This window comes from Scyliorhinus canicula, chromosome 21 (assembly GCF_902713615.1).
Source record: "Scyliorhinus canicula chromosome 21, sScyCan1.1, whole genome shotgun sequence".
Lineage (NCBI taxonomy): Eukaryota > Metazoa > Chordata > Chondrichthyes > Carcharhiniformes > Scyliorhinidae > Scyliorhinus > Scyliorhinus canicula.
In genome coordinates this window covers 39569180-39586994 of record NC_052166.1, presented here as the reverse complement: position 1 = coordinate 39586994, position 17815 = coordinate 39569180, and the positions used below count along the sequence as shown (strand labels likewise).

At 48.6% G+C, this 17815-nt stretch overlaps 1 protein-coding gene across 1 annotated transcript in view; it reads right to left on the bottom strand.

The window, feature by feature from the left end:
- rgs3a (regulator of G protein signaling 3a) overlaps nucleotides 1-17815 on the bottom strand; it is a 325379-nt gene that overhangs the window by 294342 nt on the left and 13222 nt on the right. The gene's annotated exons all lie outside the window — the stretch shown is intronic.

Below are 17815 nucleotides of genomic sequence, written 5' to 3'. Positions count from 1 at the left end.
AGAAGGAGGCCACTCAGCCCATCGAGTCTGCACCGGCTCTTGGAAAGAGCACCCTACCCAAGGTCAACACCTCCACCCTATCCCCATAACCCAGTAACCCCACCCAACACTAAGGGCAATTTTGGACACTAAGGGCAATTTAGCATGGCCAATCCACCTAACCTGCACATCTTTGGATTGTGGGAGGAAACCGGAGCATCCAGAGGAAACCCACGCACACACGGGAAGGATGTGCAGACTCCACACAGACAGTGACCTAAGCTGGAATCGAACCTGGGACCCTGGAGCTGTGAAGCAATTGTGCTATCCACAATGCTACCGTGCTACCGTAGATGCACCAAGGCATATTTTATGGATTTCTCATCAAACCCCAAATGCCTGTCACTCAATGAGCCAGCCAGTTGCACTGAAGCTTTGACTGTCTCACAATAGCTTCCCGTCTTCACCCTCGAAAACTCACTTTGGAATTCAGTCCCAAACAACAAGAATCCACCTCCAGGGTTTCATTCTCTCCTTCTGATATTCCTTTTCCCTGGATCGGCACGTGTATGCAAGCTTCATTTCCCACACACATTCTCAGCTATTCGGTCTTGTCAAGCAGAAAACCACTGCAACCAAAGGACTCACTAACCTTTGACTGCCTTCTCGTATCTTCTGGCTTCTCTCAAGCCTACTTTGTTCCAAGTCTGTTCCCCATAGCTTTATCTCCTTAATGCGGAGCCTTTTTCTCTGCTCCTTACCTTTAACTTTATTTCGCAGAACCTGTTTCAGATTCCTGTCCTTGTCCCTTAGGCCGCCTGTCTTTTTGCCCCTGTCCTGGTGAGACCGTCTCCCTTTCCCCTCCCGTATTCTGCTTTCTCCAGAATGGGTCCTCTTTCAGGATGCCTAGTCATTTGGCATTGTTTCACTTTCTTCCTCGTCTTTTCTTTGTGTGCAGAGCTGGTTTCCAATTTTTCCAACGAAGCAAGTATGGTCATTCTCCGGCTAACACATGCCCTGAAAACCAGAAAATCTGGAAAAACATGAACTGTGCATGTGCGGCCATTCTATGGCTGGCACAGGCGCAGAAACCCTGAAGATTGTAAAGAAAAGCAAACTACACATATGTGGCCATACCACAGCTGGCACATGCGCATAAACTCCAAGTCCTTCTGGGCGCTAGAGTTTTCAGCCTCTGAATTCCAATTTAGAAAGTCAGGAAGATGTTTCCTCTTTTTCTTTTCCTTTGGGGTTCACGACAGGAGTAAAATGGAATATTCCCCACTTGCCTGTGAGTGTGGCTCCAAAAACATTCACGTTTTGACAAAATCCAGGGCAAAGTAGCCCACTTGGTTGGCATCCTATCCACCATTAATTCCCTCCCCACTGACGCACAGTAACAGCAGTGTGTACTACACACAAGATGCACTGCAGCAACAGTTTTGACAGTGACCTCTGCCACCTGCATAGTTAAGGGCAGCAGATACATGAGAACATTACTACTTGCATGTTCCCCTCCAAGCCGTACATCATCCTGACTTGGAACAATATAGTCGTTCCTTCACGATCACTGGATCAGAATTGTGGAATTCCTTACCTACAATACCGCAGGTTTAGCTATATCAGATGGACTGAAATAGTTCAAGATCATTCACTACCACCTTCCCAAGGGCAATTAGGGACAAGCAACAAACACCGGCCTTTCCTGTGATGTTCACACCCCATGAAAAACAAAGTTAAAACTCTTTGCATTATCCCGCACGGAACTTAAGGGGTGGAAATGATTATATTCCCGTGGCTCTCACGGAGTACGACCTCCCCCGCTAAGGGGTACTCTGTTCAGTTATATACAAAAGGTCAGCCAGTAAGGCACCAACCATGGAGAGACTCGGTAGGGAGCTAACAGGAGTTGTAAATAACGCAATTGTAAATAAACCAAAGTTCTTTATTCTCACTTGGTGAGGACTCCCTGTGTCCTTATTAAACTATTAACCTTCTGAATTCTATGAGTTATATCTCTAGTTTGTGTAACCGCTCCTTGTAATTTAACCCTTGGAATCCAGGTATTATTCCGGGAAATATCCTCTGCACTCCTTCCAAGTCTGGTATATCTTTTCTAAGGTATAGGCCGGGATTCGCCGAGCCTCCGCGCCAAAATCTCGCTCGGCGTGGGGGTGTAGAATGGGGCATCAGACCAATGATCGGGTCCAACGCCTTTGTGGTAAAGCACTGTTACACCTGTATTAGGTAATGGTAAGGTAGGACCTGTACTACAGGTTCGCCGGTAGCCCCTGCCTGCTGGCTCCACACAGTAGAAGGAGTATAAATATGCCTGTTCTCTATTCAGCAGCCATTTCGCCAGCTGCTGTGGGAGGCCATACATCTTACTGCAATAAAGCCACAGTTGTATCCAACCTTAGTCTTTGTACAATTGATCGTGCATCAATTTATTGCAGTAAGACTTTCTAAAAGATGGGCCTCCGAATCAAACCAGATCGCCTGCAGCTGGATCCGCACAAGCAACGCCAAAAAGGACTTTAATCACTGGCTAGCTTGCTTTGAGGCCAATATCAACTCAGCGACCACCCCTCCGACTGGGGCTCAGAAGATACAGATCCTATACTCAAGGTTGAGCTCCAATGTGTTTCCGCTGATCCAGGACGCCCCGAACCACGCATGCCATGGCGCTCCACAATGAAAACTACGCACAGAAAACAAACACACTCTTCGCCAGGCACATACTCACCACTCGCTCTCAACTCCCTGGTGAGTCCATAGAAGACTTCTGGCGGGCCCTAATCCCACTCGTCTGGGACTGCGACTGTCAGGCCGTTACGGCCACCGAACATTCCAACCATCTTATGTGCGATGCGCTTGTAACGGGGTTTGGGTTGGACCTCATACGCCAAAGACTGCCAGAAGGGGCCACGCTCGACCTAGCTGAGACTAAAAAGCTAGCACCCTCCATGACGGTCGCCTCATGTAATGCTCAGGCCTACCCCTCCGGCCGCGCGGCCCACCCCTCCTATCCCTCGTGGACCCTACAGACAGCCGCCCCAGCCGGGGCTTTACCCAGCCAGTACGCCTGCGCTACACGCCAACCCGCGCACCCCAGGGGTCCCCGATGTTACTTCTGCGGCCAGCAAAAGCACCCCCGCCAATGCTGCCGGCCCAGACTGCCATTTGCAAGGCGTGCAACAAAAAGGGGCACTTTGCGATGGTGTGCCAGGCCCGCGCAGTCGCCGCTATTGCCCCCTCCCCCTGACCTACACACAATGGGCGCCGCCATCTTCACCTCCCGGGCCGCGAGCGGCCAGTGGGCGCCACCATCTTTCCCCCCTCAGTCCACGTGCGGCCCATGGGTGCCGCCATCTTGTCCAGCCCCCGCAATGTGCGGCCCATGGGTGCCACCATTTTGTCCCCCGCAGGATCTTCAGGCGCCGCCATCCTGTCTTCCCCATGGGCATGGACACCGACAGCATTCCACGACATGGGCCCCCCACGCTCTCCATCTTCTGACGGCAGCGACGACCGACTGCAGCTCGCCTCAGTGACAATCAACCAGTCTCCTCCGCACAACCTGGCCACCGCATCAACCAGTGTGAGAATGCCTCTTACCTGCTGGACTCCGGGAGCACCGAAAGCTTCATCCACCCAGATACGGTAAGGCGCTGCTCCCTCGCAGTCCACCCCGCCAATCAAAGAATCTCCCTGGCCTCCGGATCCCATTCTGTCGCGATCCGGGGTTCTGCATGGCCACTCTCACGGTCCAGGGCGTAGAATTCAGCGGCTTCCGCCTCTACGTCCTTCCTAATCCCTGCGTTGCACTACTACTAGGCCTGGTCTTCCAGTGCAATCTCCAGAGCCTTACCCTCAAATTCGGCGGGCCCCAACCACCCCTCACTGTGTGCTGCCTCGCAACCCTAAAGGTCGACCCACCCTTCCTCTTTGCCAATCTAACTCCGGATTGCAAACCCGTTGCCACCAGGAGCAGACGGTATAGAACCCAGGCCAAGACCTTCATCAGGCCCAAGGTCCAGCGGTTGCTTCGGGAAGGCATCATCGAGGCCAGCAACAGCCTCTGGAGAGCCCAAGTGGTAGTTGTTAAAACTGGGGAGTAACAGAATGGCCGCGGACTACAGCCAGACCAACAATCAGTACATGCAGCTTGACGCATACCCCCTCCACGCATATCCGATATGGTCAATCAGATTGCGCAGTACCGAGTCTTCTCAACGATAGACCTCAAATCCGCCTACCACCAGCTCCCCATTCGTAAATCGGACCGTCCATACACTGCTTTCGAGGCGGACGGTTGTCTCTATCACTTCCTCAGGGTTCCCTTCAGCGTCATTAACGGGGTCTTGGTCTTCCAAAGGGAGATGGACCGAATGGTCAACCGGTACGGTTTGCGGGCCACCTTCCCGTACCTAGACAATGTCACCATCTGCGGCCACGATCAGCTGGACCAAAACGCTAACCGTGCCAAATTCCTCTACACCGCCACTCTCCTCAACCTCACCTACAACAAGGAGAAGTGCATGTTCAGCACAACCCGCTTCGCCATCCTCAGCTATGTGGTCCAGAACGGAGTTCTGGGGCCCGATCCCGACCGCATGCGCCCCCTCATGGAGCGTCCCCTCCCCCACTGCCTCAAGGCCCTCAAACGCTGCCTGAGGTTCTTCTCCTACTACACCCAGTGGGTCCCAAACTCTGCGGACAAGGCCCATCCACTCATTCAGTCCATCCACTTTCCCCTTATTGCTGAGGCACTACAGGCCTTCGCCCGTATCAGAGCTGATATAGCCAAGGCCGAGCTGCACGCAGTAGACGAAACACTGCTCTTCCAAGTAGAAAGCGACCCATCAGACGTTGCACTTGCCGCCACCCTCAATCAGGCAGGCAGACCCATGGCATTCTTTTACCGCACCCTTCATGCCTCAGAAATTCGGCTCTCGTCCATCGAAAGAGGGGCCCAAGCTATCGTTAAAGCTGTGCGGCATTGGAGGTATTACCTGGCCGGCAGGAGATTCACTCTCCTCACTGACCAACGGTCGGTAGCCTTCATGTTTAACAACACGCAGCGGGGCACGATCACAAACGATAAAATCTTGTGGTGGAGAATCAAGCTCTCCACCTATAATTACGAGATTTTGTATCGCCCTGGCAAACTCAACGAGCAGCCAGATGCCCTATCCCGAGGTACGTGTGCCAGCACACAAGTAGACCGACTCTGGACACTACACTACCGCCTTTGTCACCCGGGGATCACACGATTGTACCATCTTGTCAAGGCTCGCAATCTGCCTCACTCTGTCGACGAAGTACAGACAGTCACCAGGGACTGCCAGGTCTGTGCGGAGTGCAAGCCGCACTTCTACCGGCCGGACCGTGCATGCCTGGTGAAGGCCTCCCGCCTCTTTGAACACCTCAGCGTGGATTTCAAAGGGCCCCTCCCCTCCACTGACCAAAACACGTATTTACTCAGTGTGGTCGATGAGTACTCCAGATTCCCCTTCGCCATCCCATGCCCCGATGACGGCTGCCACCGTCATCAAAGCCCTAAACACAATCTTCGCTCTGTTCGGTTTCCCCGCCTACATCCACAGTGACAGGGGATCCTCATTCATGAGTGATGAGCTGCGTCAGTTCCTGCTCAGCAGTGGTATCGACTCCAGCAGGACGACCAGCTATAATCCCCGGGGAAACAGGCATGTAGAGGGAAAACCAGATGTTATAGAGGGCCGTCCAACTGGCCCTACGTTCTAAGAACCTCCCAGCCTCTCGCTGGCAGGAGGTCCTCCTTGATCCACCACACTCCATCCGGTCACTACTGTGCACCGCTACAAATAACACACCCCATGAAAGTCTTTTTGCCTTCCCCAGGAAGTGTTTCCCCAGGAACAGGGCTTCCACATTCGGGGTGTCGCTCCCAACTTGGCTCGCAGCTCCTGGACCGTCGGCACGTCCGACTCCACAAGGCGGTCCCGTTGGTGGATAGGGTGCACTTGCTCCATGCCAACCCCCAGTATGCCTATGTGGCGTACCCTGACGGCCGCCAAGATACTGTCTCCCTCAGGGACCTGGTACCAGCAGGTTCCACCCATACACACTTCTCCAGCCCGGCGCCACCCTCCCCTCCCCCGGCGCTCCCAACATTAATCCCACCAGGACCATCCCTCCTTCCCCTGCCCACGCTAGAGGATGAAGAGGATTTCGGCACACTCCCGGTGTCATCCAACATCAGGCCAGCATCGACATCACCAGCATCGACATTGCCGCCACCGCTATGTCGCTCCCAGTGGAACGTCAAGGCACCAGACCGGTTGAATCTCTAACTGGCACCAGACATTCAAAGGACATTTTTTTTCTTTTCCCTGATAAAACACTGTGCCGCCGCCCTGATGGAGGGGCGAGGTGGTCCGTCACCGCGGGGGTCCTCCAGGATGGCCAAGGTTCCAATCGGGGGCCACCGATCGGTGAGCACATGCGATCTGGGGCTGGCCTATATTGTTGGGGCCAGCTTGCTATGTGGGCCCGCCCTGTTGCGTGGGGCCGCTGCATCAGGCAGCCGCCGCGCGCATGTACGGACCTGCGGCTGGAAGTGCAGGGGCCCGTATCGGCAACTGGAGCTGCGCAGAGCAGTCTGGCGCCCTACTGGCCCCTTTCATGGAAGTGAATCGCTTGGCCAAGGGGCCCGTTAACACCAGAGTGAAATGCTCCGGTGTTTACGCCAGCGTCAACACTTAGCCGCCATTTTGGAGAAACCCGCCCTGTGCCTACGATGTCTTGAGATATAAAGGCCAATTTTCCATCAATCGTTTTGATTATTTTCTGTACCTGTCCATGACATTTTAATGATCGATATATACGGATGCCCAAGTCTCTTTGGACCTCCATTGCTTCTAGCTTCTCACCATTTAGAAAGCACTGTTTTATACTTTTAGGTCCAAAGTGGAGGGAGTGTGGATAACCTCACACTTGCCTACATTGAAGTCCATTTGCTACAGTTTTATCCATTCATGAAATCCATCAATATTTCTTCTTAATTTCATGCTTCCATCTCCGCTGCTTACAATGGCACCTGATTTTTATCTTCAGCAAACTTGTGGCCATCATCTAAGTATTTGGCAAATGTGGTGAATAGTGGAAACCCTCATGCAGTTCCTTGTGGGACACCTTCTCCTCGTTAAAGTAACTCACTCTCTCACCTTTCTTAAAAGTGGAGTAACATCTGTAACTTTCCAATGTAAAGGAAAGGTTCCTGAATCAAGATAATGTTGGAAGATTATTGTTAGGGCATCTGCAATCTTCTCATCTCTTTGCTTTAAAACCCAAGGATGGAAAATATTTCTACTTCCATCCTACCAACCTACTATTTCTCTTCCTATCTCACCCCACCAACCTGTGTTCAATAGGACTCAAGTATCTGCGAGCTTTCAGCTTTGACAAAGGGTTTCCATTTAAAATAGCAATCTGTTTTATTTCTTAAACAGCTGCTCTTAAACAGGGCTACTGTCCATTTCCAGTGTTTTTTGCTCTCATTATAGTAAAATAAGCATTTCAAATTGGTTTGTGCCTGCCTTTCATAGTTATTGTTACTGTGCACCCTCAGTCCAAAACTCTACTCAAGTCAGTTTACAGCTAGTTGAATCAGAGGATTGCGCTGGTTAAAATATTCCATCCATTTTCAATGCAAAACTTTTTTATATGACACAGCCAGCATTCATCACCAATTGCTTCTTCATTGTATGCATTTAAAAAGATTTCCAAAGCACTGTAACTACTTCTGTCTGTGCTAATTTACACAAAATTCCTGAAACTATGCAGAAAGACTTTGTATTTGAATTTATATTTGGGCAAATGGTTAAAAGAGCAATTATCTAAACTTCTTGTTAAAGTCATGGTTATTAATACTCTGGTGTTCATGTTTGTTTTTCTGAAAAGTTAATCTCAATAACCCCAGGCAAAGGGTGAAATGTTCCTATTCACCCTCTGTTGATTAAGAGGCACTGAAGAGGCAAACATAATTGAGTCTGAATAAAGGGAAAACAATTAAAAGAACACAAGAACGATGATTACAGTTTGTTAATTTGGCCAGTTTATCGTATTCATATCATGTTTTCATGATGCTTAACAATATTAATCTAACCGACAAACTTAAAAACTACCAGGCCATTCTGTAATGACACAACAGTAGACACAGAACTCTGTTCCAAATTATTGTTTGTATAATATAAATGGAAAGGGCTTAAATCTTACCCTATCCATTCCAAATTATTTGTGTGAAAACATTTTTAAATTTTCTACATCGCATTACATTTTTTAAACCATTCATAAATATTCCTAACATAGTGTTCGCGGGATATTTTAATTAAAACCAGTTTATTTCAACATCTGTTTTGTCAAATAAAATAGCTTTTCTGCAATCTTAGAAATACAACGGCACCAAGCAAAACTTGCCCTGGAAATTTAGTTCACATGTATGTTGCCTGAGTTTCCACTTGCCTGATATATATTTTTGGTGATAATTCTCAATTACTTTTCACAGCTAGCTAATACTCATAGAAGAGATGGCGAAAATAGGGCACCATTCTTCCAAAACTGAGAAATCAAACAAGTTTTAATTTGGGAATATTTTACTGCAATCACAATCGACAAAGCAAATTTTGCTTGTAGGTTGTCAGCTGCCTGCCGTTAATGTGAGGAACAGCAATAGTGGGAAAATTCCAACAGTTTTTTGCAAAGTACAGCCAGCAATAGGAGCAGACAGTAGGTTTGTAACAAATAGACTAAATGTTTGCCCAAAGGTAACCAAATTCCTTAGGTTAACTTGTCTTTCTTATTGTCTAATACTAATTTACGTTTGAGACAATTGCTGAGCATCAATCAACAGAAATCCAAGCAATGCTAGCTTGACAAAATTGTTTTCCAACTGCTACTTTAAAATGGTCTTCAAATGCAATTACTCAGCCGATGAATTTATTCATGAATGGACAGCAAATTTATTAAACCAAAGAGATTACTCACGTTCGTTATGGTGTTCCTCAAGCACAAACAAGTTCTTTGTTGAAGTGTTTCTCAGATTTATAGCCTGTTTTTGAGTCTTTCGGTATCTTTTTATTTTACAGCATCAGAATTTGTTATACTTCCTCAGGCTTCGATCTATTCTTCTTCCCTTTTGAAAGTTATGTATCTGTAGTTCAAAAAAGTCACTTAAGACGCCTATGCTCTCCCACTTTTCACCACTCGCACTGCTTAGTTTCAGTGGAGTAGCTTTCAGCCTTCTGGCATTCAACCTCCAACCAGCAGACCAATCACAAGCCTCTTTCTAAAACACAAGACACTTAAACAAATACAGACACTGCAAGTACATCTTGCTTAAAAAGGTTTCTGGGGAGTACAAGATGCACCACTTCCTGTAGAAGGTGTCCTGTTAACATTCCACACATTCAAACAGAAATTTTCAGCCGCTGAGACTCAAATGTTTCGACAAGAAACATCGAGTCATTATTATGCTATTAAACAGTTTAGTGATTAAGTAGAAGTTTAATATTTGTTGAAAGGGAAGAAATGGTGTAATTCCCAAAAAAAATGGATTTGATTACCAACAGTAGATGCTACATTTTATTGACAGTTTCCAGAATTTCTCAAAAAAACAGTTGAATCAACTACCACAATAACGCAGCAAATGCCAGTTGAGGCAGGCTTGCTAAATGTGGAGGTAATTTTCAATTCATTACATAAGCAGTAACCTGACAGCAATTGAACCTAGAAACATACATAGAAAATAGAAGCAAGAGTAGGCCATTCGGCCCTTCGAGCCCATTCCGCCATTCATTATGATCATGGCTGATTATTAATTTCAATACTCTGATCCCACCTTATCCCCTATCCCTTGATTTCTTTAGCCCCCTGAGCTATATCTAATTCCTTCTTGAAATCACACAAAATTTTGGCCTCAATTACTGTCTGTGACAGTCAATTGTCCTGCCGACTACAGGTCATTTTTGGGGCTGGTTTAGCACAGGGCTAAATAGTTGGCTTTTAAAGCAGACCAAGGCAGGCCAGCAGCACAGTTCAATTCCCGTACCAGCCTCCACGAACAGGCGCCGGAATGTGGCGACCCGGGGCTTTTCACATTAACTGCATTTGAAGCCTACTTGTGACAATAATGAAATGAAGTGATTTTCATTTCATTTTTTCAATTCCAAGATTCACCACTCTAGGTAAAGAAATTTCTCCTCATCCCAGTCCTAAAAGGCTTACCCGTTATCCTCAAACTATGAACCCCTAGTTCTGGATTCCCCCCAATGGAACATTCTTTCTGAATCTATTCTGTCGAGTCCTGTTAGAATTTTACAAATTTCTATGAGATCCCCTCTCATTCTTCTAAACTTCAATGAATATAATCCTAACCGACTTAGTCTCTCCTCATATGGCAGTCCTGCCATCCCAGGAATCAGCCTGGTAAATCTTCGCTGAACTCTCACAATAGAAAGAACATCCTTCCTAAGATAAGGACACCAAAATTGCACACAATACTCCAGGTGTGGCCTCATTGTCGCCCTATACAATTGCAGTGAAACATTCCTATTCCGATAATCAAATCCTCTCGCTATGAAGGCCAACATACCATTTAACTTCCTTACTGCCTGCTGTACCTGCACGCTTACTTTCAGCTACTGATGCACAAGGACACCAACGTCTCGTTGAGTATCCACCTCTCTCAATTTACACCCATTCAAATAATAATCTACCTTCCTATTTTGGCTACCGAAGTGGATAACCTCACATTTAACCACGTTATTCTGCATCTGCAATGCATATGCCCACTCATTCAGTCTGTCCAAGTCACATTGAAGTGTGATTACTTTTCCATTGAGTTCAAAGGAAATGAAAATTGGGCTGGTTCTCGAACAACAACTTTAGTTTAATATTGTAAAGCTTCCCAGGATACTTCACAGGAGCACGACAGGCGTGTGATCTGCCCTTTCAGTTAGTTACTAGTCAAGCAGTGAAGATGGAAATGATCCTCTCTTTTGAACAATCACCCTAGCCACGGTAAAATTCTGATTATTTTGAAACAAAGCATTTTTGTTCTGTAAAGTTTGATAATTTAATGATTTATAATCAACCTGAAACATTAGCTATTTATCTCTCCAAAGATACTGCCACACTTGCTGAGTATTTCCAGTATTTACTGTATTTATTTCTGATTTCCAGCCTCCGCTTTATTTTTTGATTTTGGTACAAGTTTAATTATGTAGTGTTCTCTAAAAACATACTTACCTTGTAACAATTAGTCACTTGAAATTCATACCTGCCAATTAGCATTTCAAATTGATTAACTGTGTCCTGGTTAACATTTCTCCATCAATCAAGAGCAACAAACTAGATTAACAGGCTGCCAGTCACACTGCTGTTTTTGGGACCCTGCTTTGGGCAATTTGATTGTCATGTTTGTTTATAAAACAAGTTGCCACATTTCAAAAGTATTTCATGAGCCACTAAGTGCTCTAGGAAATATTGTGGCATTGTGGTGAATGTGATTCACACCTGATTATAATCTGTATATACATGTGTCTGTATTGTAAGTGCAGTTGCACTACCTGTCCTCCAGAGGGAGTAGCTCTGGGAATGCTCGAGTTGTACGGGGCTTCTCCCTTGGCTCTGCCCAGGATTCCTCCCCCGGAAGTTGCTGTATAAAGATCGGTGCCACATGGTCAGCCGGCCAGTTCGCCGAAGATTCAATGGCTAATGGGCTGGCTCTGTTGTGAGTATATTAAAACCGCTATTCTAATCCTACAAGCACGTGTCCGTAGAATTATTGGTTCCAACAATTTAATATACTCAGGAAACAGTTGAAGAAATCATGGAAGCAGCCCTCAAGCCCGGATGCCTAGAACTCGACCCAGAGGATGCAGAGGCTAAGGAAATTTTTTCCCACTGGCTGAGATGTTTTAAAGCCTACCTGGCAGAAGCCAGCATCGCCGGAACAACGGAGGAACAAAAACTCAGCCTACTGCATGCGAGGGTAAGCCACAGAATATCCACACAGCTGAATTCAGCCGGTTCTTACACCGCAGCGCTGGCAATATTGGACAAAATGTACGTTAGGCCCATTAACGAGGTTTATGCATGCCACGTGTTTAAGACCCGCCGTCAGCGGCCTACAGAAACGCTAGCCGGGTTTGTAAGGGAATTGAACAATCTTTCCAATGACTGTAATTATCAAGCCGTTACCGCGGCTGAACATAGGGAGCTTGCTGTGCGGGACGTTTTCGTGGCGGGCCTTAGGTCTAACTATGTGCGTCAAAGACTGCTAGAAAAGGGGGCCCAGGACTTAGACACTACTGTGAAAGGCTGCTACCACTATGGAAGTTTCCCTCCGCAGCCTCACCTCGTTACCCACGAACCCCGTGACCTCATCGTGGACCCCCGACCAACAGTCCCCCCAAGCCTGTGCCGCACGGCTCCCCAGCTACCGCGCTGCCAAAGCTAGTTACTCTGCTGCCCCAGCCAGTTACTCTGCTACCCCAGCCAGCTACTCGGCTGCTCCAGCCTGCCATTTCTGTGGCCAAAGCCAGCACCCGCGGCAGCACTGCCCGGCCCCTAACGTGACCTGCAGCAGCTGCGGGCGAAAAGGACACTATGTCAGAGTGTGTCTGGCGAAGAAAGCCCCAGCCTCTAACCCTCCCACGGCTCAAAGCACTCGTTCCCTGAATTCACAGGCCTGCAGGCCCCAAAATGCTGCAGCCTGTATGCCGACTCTGCCCCCACCTGACATGTGCGACTCATGGGGGCGGCCATCTTGGCAATCCTCCTCCATGCGGCCGGCCATGTGAGACTCATGGGGGCAGCCATCTTGGCAATCCTCCTCCATGCGGCCGGCCATGTGCGACTCATGGAGGCGGCCATCTTGGGATCCATCGCCTTCAAACTCTGAAACTCACCTCGACGACTACGAACTCAGAGGGCAGTCATCACGGGGCCACTCCAGCACAGCTGATCGAGCCGCCGACTACCCGCAACTCAGCGCAGTCACCCTGGATCAATCCCGCCCCAAGCACCTACGAAGTTCGATGGCGGAGGTCCAGATCAAAGGGTACAGCATGCCATGCCTCTTTGACTCCGGGAGCACCGAGAGCTTTATACATCCAGAGCTGGTAAGACGCTGTTCGCTTTCTATTTTTCCGGTGAGCCAAACTATCGCCCTCGCTTCGGGCTCCCACTCAGTCCAAATCCAAGGACACACCGTTGCTACGCTCACAATTCGAGGCGCTAGTTATTCTAAATTTAAACTTTATGTCCTGCCCGACCTCTGCGCGCCACTCTTATTAGGCCTGGATTTCCAGTGCAACCTCAAGAGCCTCACCCTCAGCTTCAGCGGGCCCCTGCCCCCACTCACTATCTGCAGCCTAACCACGCTCCGCATCTCCCCCCCTCCGCTCTTGGCCAATCTCACTCCAGATTGCAAGCCAGTATCTACTCGCAGCAGGCGATACAGCCTACAGGATAGGGTGTTTATCCGATCGGAGGTCCGACGGCTGCTCAGTGAGGGGATCATAGAGGCCAGTAATAGTCCCTGGAGAGCTCAGGTGGCGGTCGTCAAGACCGGGGAAATATTTTGCATGGTTGTCGACTATAGCCAGACCATAAATCGCTTTACGCTCCTAGACGCGTATCCCCTCCCCAGAATTGCAGACATGGTTAATCAGATCGCCCAATATCAGCTATTTTCCACGGTGGATCTGAAGTCTGCATACCACCAGCTCCCAATCCGTCCGGAGGACCGCCACTACACGGCATTCGAGGCTGATGGCCGCCTCTTCCATTTCCTCCGGGTCCCTTTCGGCGTCACTAACGGGGTTTCGGTGTTCCAACGAGCAATGGACCGAATGGTAGACCAGTACGGGCTGCGGGCCACGTTTTCGTATCTGGACAATGTTACCATCTGCGGCTACGACCAGCAGGACCACGACGCCAACCTCCACCGTTTTCTCCAAACGGCACAGAAATTAAATCTCACTTATAACAAGGAGAAATGCGTTTTCCGCACAGACTGGCCATCCTCGGCTACGTCGTGGAGAACGGAGTCCTGGGCCCCTCCCTCATTGCCCCAAGGCCTTCAAACGGTGCTTGGGGTTCTTCTCATACTACGCCTTGTGGGTCCCTCAATATGCGGACAAAGCCCGCCCACTCTTTAAGGCCACACGATTTCCCCTGTCAGCTGAGGCGCGCCAGGCCTTCAGCTGCATCAAGGAGGACATCGCCAAAGCAGCCATGCGGGCGGTGGATGAATCCACTCCCTTTCAGGTTGAGAGCGACGCCTCAGAGGTAGCTCCAGCAGCCACTTTAAATCAGGCAGGGAGGCCCGTTGCATTTTTCTCCCGTACCCTATCCGCTTCAGAACTCTGACACTCCTCAGTCGAGAAGGAAGCACAAGCCATCGTGGCGGCTGTTCGTCACTGGAGGCACTACCTCGCAGGTAGGAGGTTCACCCTCATCACCGACCAACGATCGGTTGCCTTTATGTTTGACAACTCGCAAAGGGGCAAAATAAAAAATGATAAAATCCTTCGGTGGAGGATCGAATTCTCCACCTATAATTATGATAGTAAATATCGACTGGGGAAGCTCAACGAGCCCTCGGATGCCCTATCCCGCGGGACATGCGCCAGCGCGCAGATCAGCCGTCTGAAAGCCATCCACGTTGACCTCTGCCATCCAGGGGTCACCCGGCTCGCCCACTACATCACAGCCCGAAACCTGCCTTTCTCCAACGAGGAGGTAAAAGCGGTCACCAGGGACTGCCCAATCTGTGCAGAGTGCAAACCGCACTTCTATAGACGAGACAGGGTCTACCTGGTCAAGGCTTCTAGGCCCTTTGAACGCCTTGCGATCGATTTAAAAGGGCCACTCCCCTCCACTAACAAGAACATTTATTTCCTCAACATCATCGACGAGTTCTCCCGATTCCCTTTTGCCATTCCATGCCCTGATATGACCCACAAAGTCATTAGGGCCCTGCATAGTGTCTTCACCCTGTTCGGTTTCCCCAGCTACGTGCACAGCGACCGGGGTTCGTCCTTTATGAGCGACGAGCTGCGTTAGTACCTGCTCGACAAGGGCATCGCCTCGAGCAGGGCTACCAGTTACAACCCCAGGGGGAACGGGCAGGTGGAGAGGGAGAACGCGACGGTCTGGAAGACCGTCCTACTGACCCTCCGGTCTAGAAAACTCCAAGTCTCCCAATGGCAAGAAGTCCTCCCAGACGCACTCCATGCAATCAGATCCCTCCTCTGTACAGCTACAAATCAAACCCCTCACGAGCGACTCTTCATTTTTTCTAGGGGCACTACCACGGGAGTCTCACTTCCGGCGTGGCTGAGGACACCAGGCCCGGTCGTCCTGAGGAAGCACGTCAGGGGGCACAAAACTGACCCTCGTGTTGAAAAGGTGCACCTCCTCCATTCCAACCCCCAGTACGCATTTGTGGAGTTCCCGGACAGTCGCCAGGACACAGTATCCCTTTGGGACCTGGCACCCGCTGGATCCAGCCCCCCCCCCACCCCCGCTGAGGAACCCCTTACCCCGTTCCCTATGCTGCCGCCCCCTCGCACCCCCGATTCCGCAAGCTTACCCCACCGGTTCCACGCGCCAGAACCAGCCCACCCCCAGCGCCCCCAGTCTCCGGTCGAGCCAGAGGTGTATAAAGTTTGGACGAGACCCGCCCCGGAGACTGCCATCGTACCCCAGCTCTCAACACCTACACAGCCACCGCAAGAGGCTGCAACCCCGGTTCTCCGCTGATCGAAAAGAACAATTCATCCACCGGACAGACTAACTCTGTGAGCCACCACCCCCGCTGGACTCGATTTTTTTTCACAGGGGGTGAATGTGGTGAATGTGATTCACATCGGATTATTATCTGTATGTACATGTGTCTGTATTGTAAGTGCAGTTGCACTACCTGTCCTCCAGGGGGAGTAGCTCTGGGAATGCTCGAGTTGTACGGGGCTTCTCCCTTGGCTCTGCCCAGGACTCCTCCCCCGGAAGCTGCTATATAAAGATCGGTGCCACATGGTCAGCCGGCCAGTTCGCCGAAGGTTCAATGGCTAATGGGCTGGCTCTGTTATGAGTATATTAAAACCGCTATTCTAATGCTACAAGCACGTGTCCGTAGAATTGTTGGTTCCAACAGGCATGAAGGTTCTTCATTTCTTTATTACTTAGAATTCATCACAAAAAATTCAAAAATTTCGAGAGGAGTATCTTTCCATCAATCCTTCTCCCGAGAAATATATCATTAATTTTCTGCCTTCAAAATTTTGATTTTCCGCTTCAGGTTTTTATGGGTTTCTTTTCATTCCTTACAAATGAAAGGACTTAGGAGATAAAAACAGAAAATTATGGAAATACAGACCAAGTCAAGAAGTATCTTCAGAAAGGGAAACAGAGTTAACATTGCAGGTTGATGACTTTCATCATAACTCAATGTTGTTCAAAATTCAAAACCCCAACAACTATTTGTTTTCACTCTTCACCGATATGGTTACTGGAGTGTTCATGCCTTGCTGTCTTTTGGGGAATTGTGACAGCATTTTTTAGTCAGTTTCTGCCAGTTTTCTATTAAGTTTTAATTACTTCTCTTGTTATAACCGAGCACAAGCAGATGTAAAAATGTTCCAAACAGCTACTAAACTGTTTGCACTTTCTTTTAAAGCAATCTGACAAACAGCTATTTAAACTGAAGTAGGTTAAAGGACCAACCAACCATTTCTTAACTTTTGACTCTTTGGACCTAAATATGTGCAATCACAGTATGAGTTATCCTCTTAGTTTCTTCATTTATGTTGACTCTTAGGTAAAGTAAAATAGATTTTCAAAGTCATTTATGACGTTAGGTTTGAATTTTAATGAAGGTAACTTTCAACTTTGGCAAGTGTACAAATTGGTGGCATCAAATCGGTCATCTATTACAGCTCCGTGCAGATTTTCCGAGGTGTATAAATGGCAGCCAACAGATACTACTAGTTCTATGCCCCACACAGTGATGTAAGATGACACCTGACCCAGAGGCAGTGTGAGTTTGGAGATGGATACAGTTAACCCAGAATGGGGTCAGCTCCATACCTATCTTGTACTGTAACTATGTGCATCGTTATGAATTGCTAATAAAAACATAATAACATACTAATAAGCTAATAACATACTCCACACTGGAGGTCTACTTCATGATATGCAAAGCAGGATCCCTCAATTTGTCTCACTCTTCCCTGAATCCAATGGATCATCCATTGTCAGACAAAGTAGTTATAACATGTGTGTTAGGCTCCTGGTGACAATTGTATCCCACTACATCAGTGATTTTTTTTTTGAACATACAGCCCTTCGAGACTGCACCGACCCACTTAAGCCCTCACTTCCACCCTATCCCCATAACCCAATAACCCCTCCTCATCTTTTTGGTCACTAAGGGCAATTTATCATGGCCAATCCACCTAACCTGCATGTCTTTGGACTGTGGGAGGAAACTGGAGCACCGGAAGGAAAGCCACGCAGACATGGGGAGAACGTGCAGACTCCACACAGATAGTGACCCAGTGGGGAATCAAACCTGGGGCCCTGGCTCTGTGAAGCCACAGTGCTGTCCACTTGTGCTACCACGCTGCCCGATGTGCAATGTAGGCTAGTGAGTGGGGTACGTGAGTGGTTGTCCTTCATCTCAGTGGGTGGTAAGATCTGAATCAGGCTTGTGCACTAACCATAGCCCCATTAATAAGGTGAAATATATTTAATGCACACTAAATTATAGAAAATGCTCTATTAT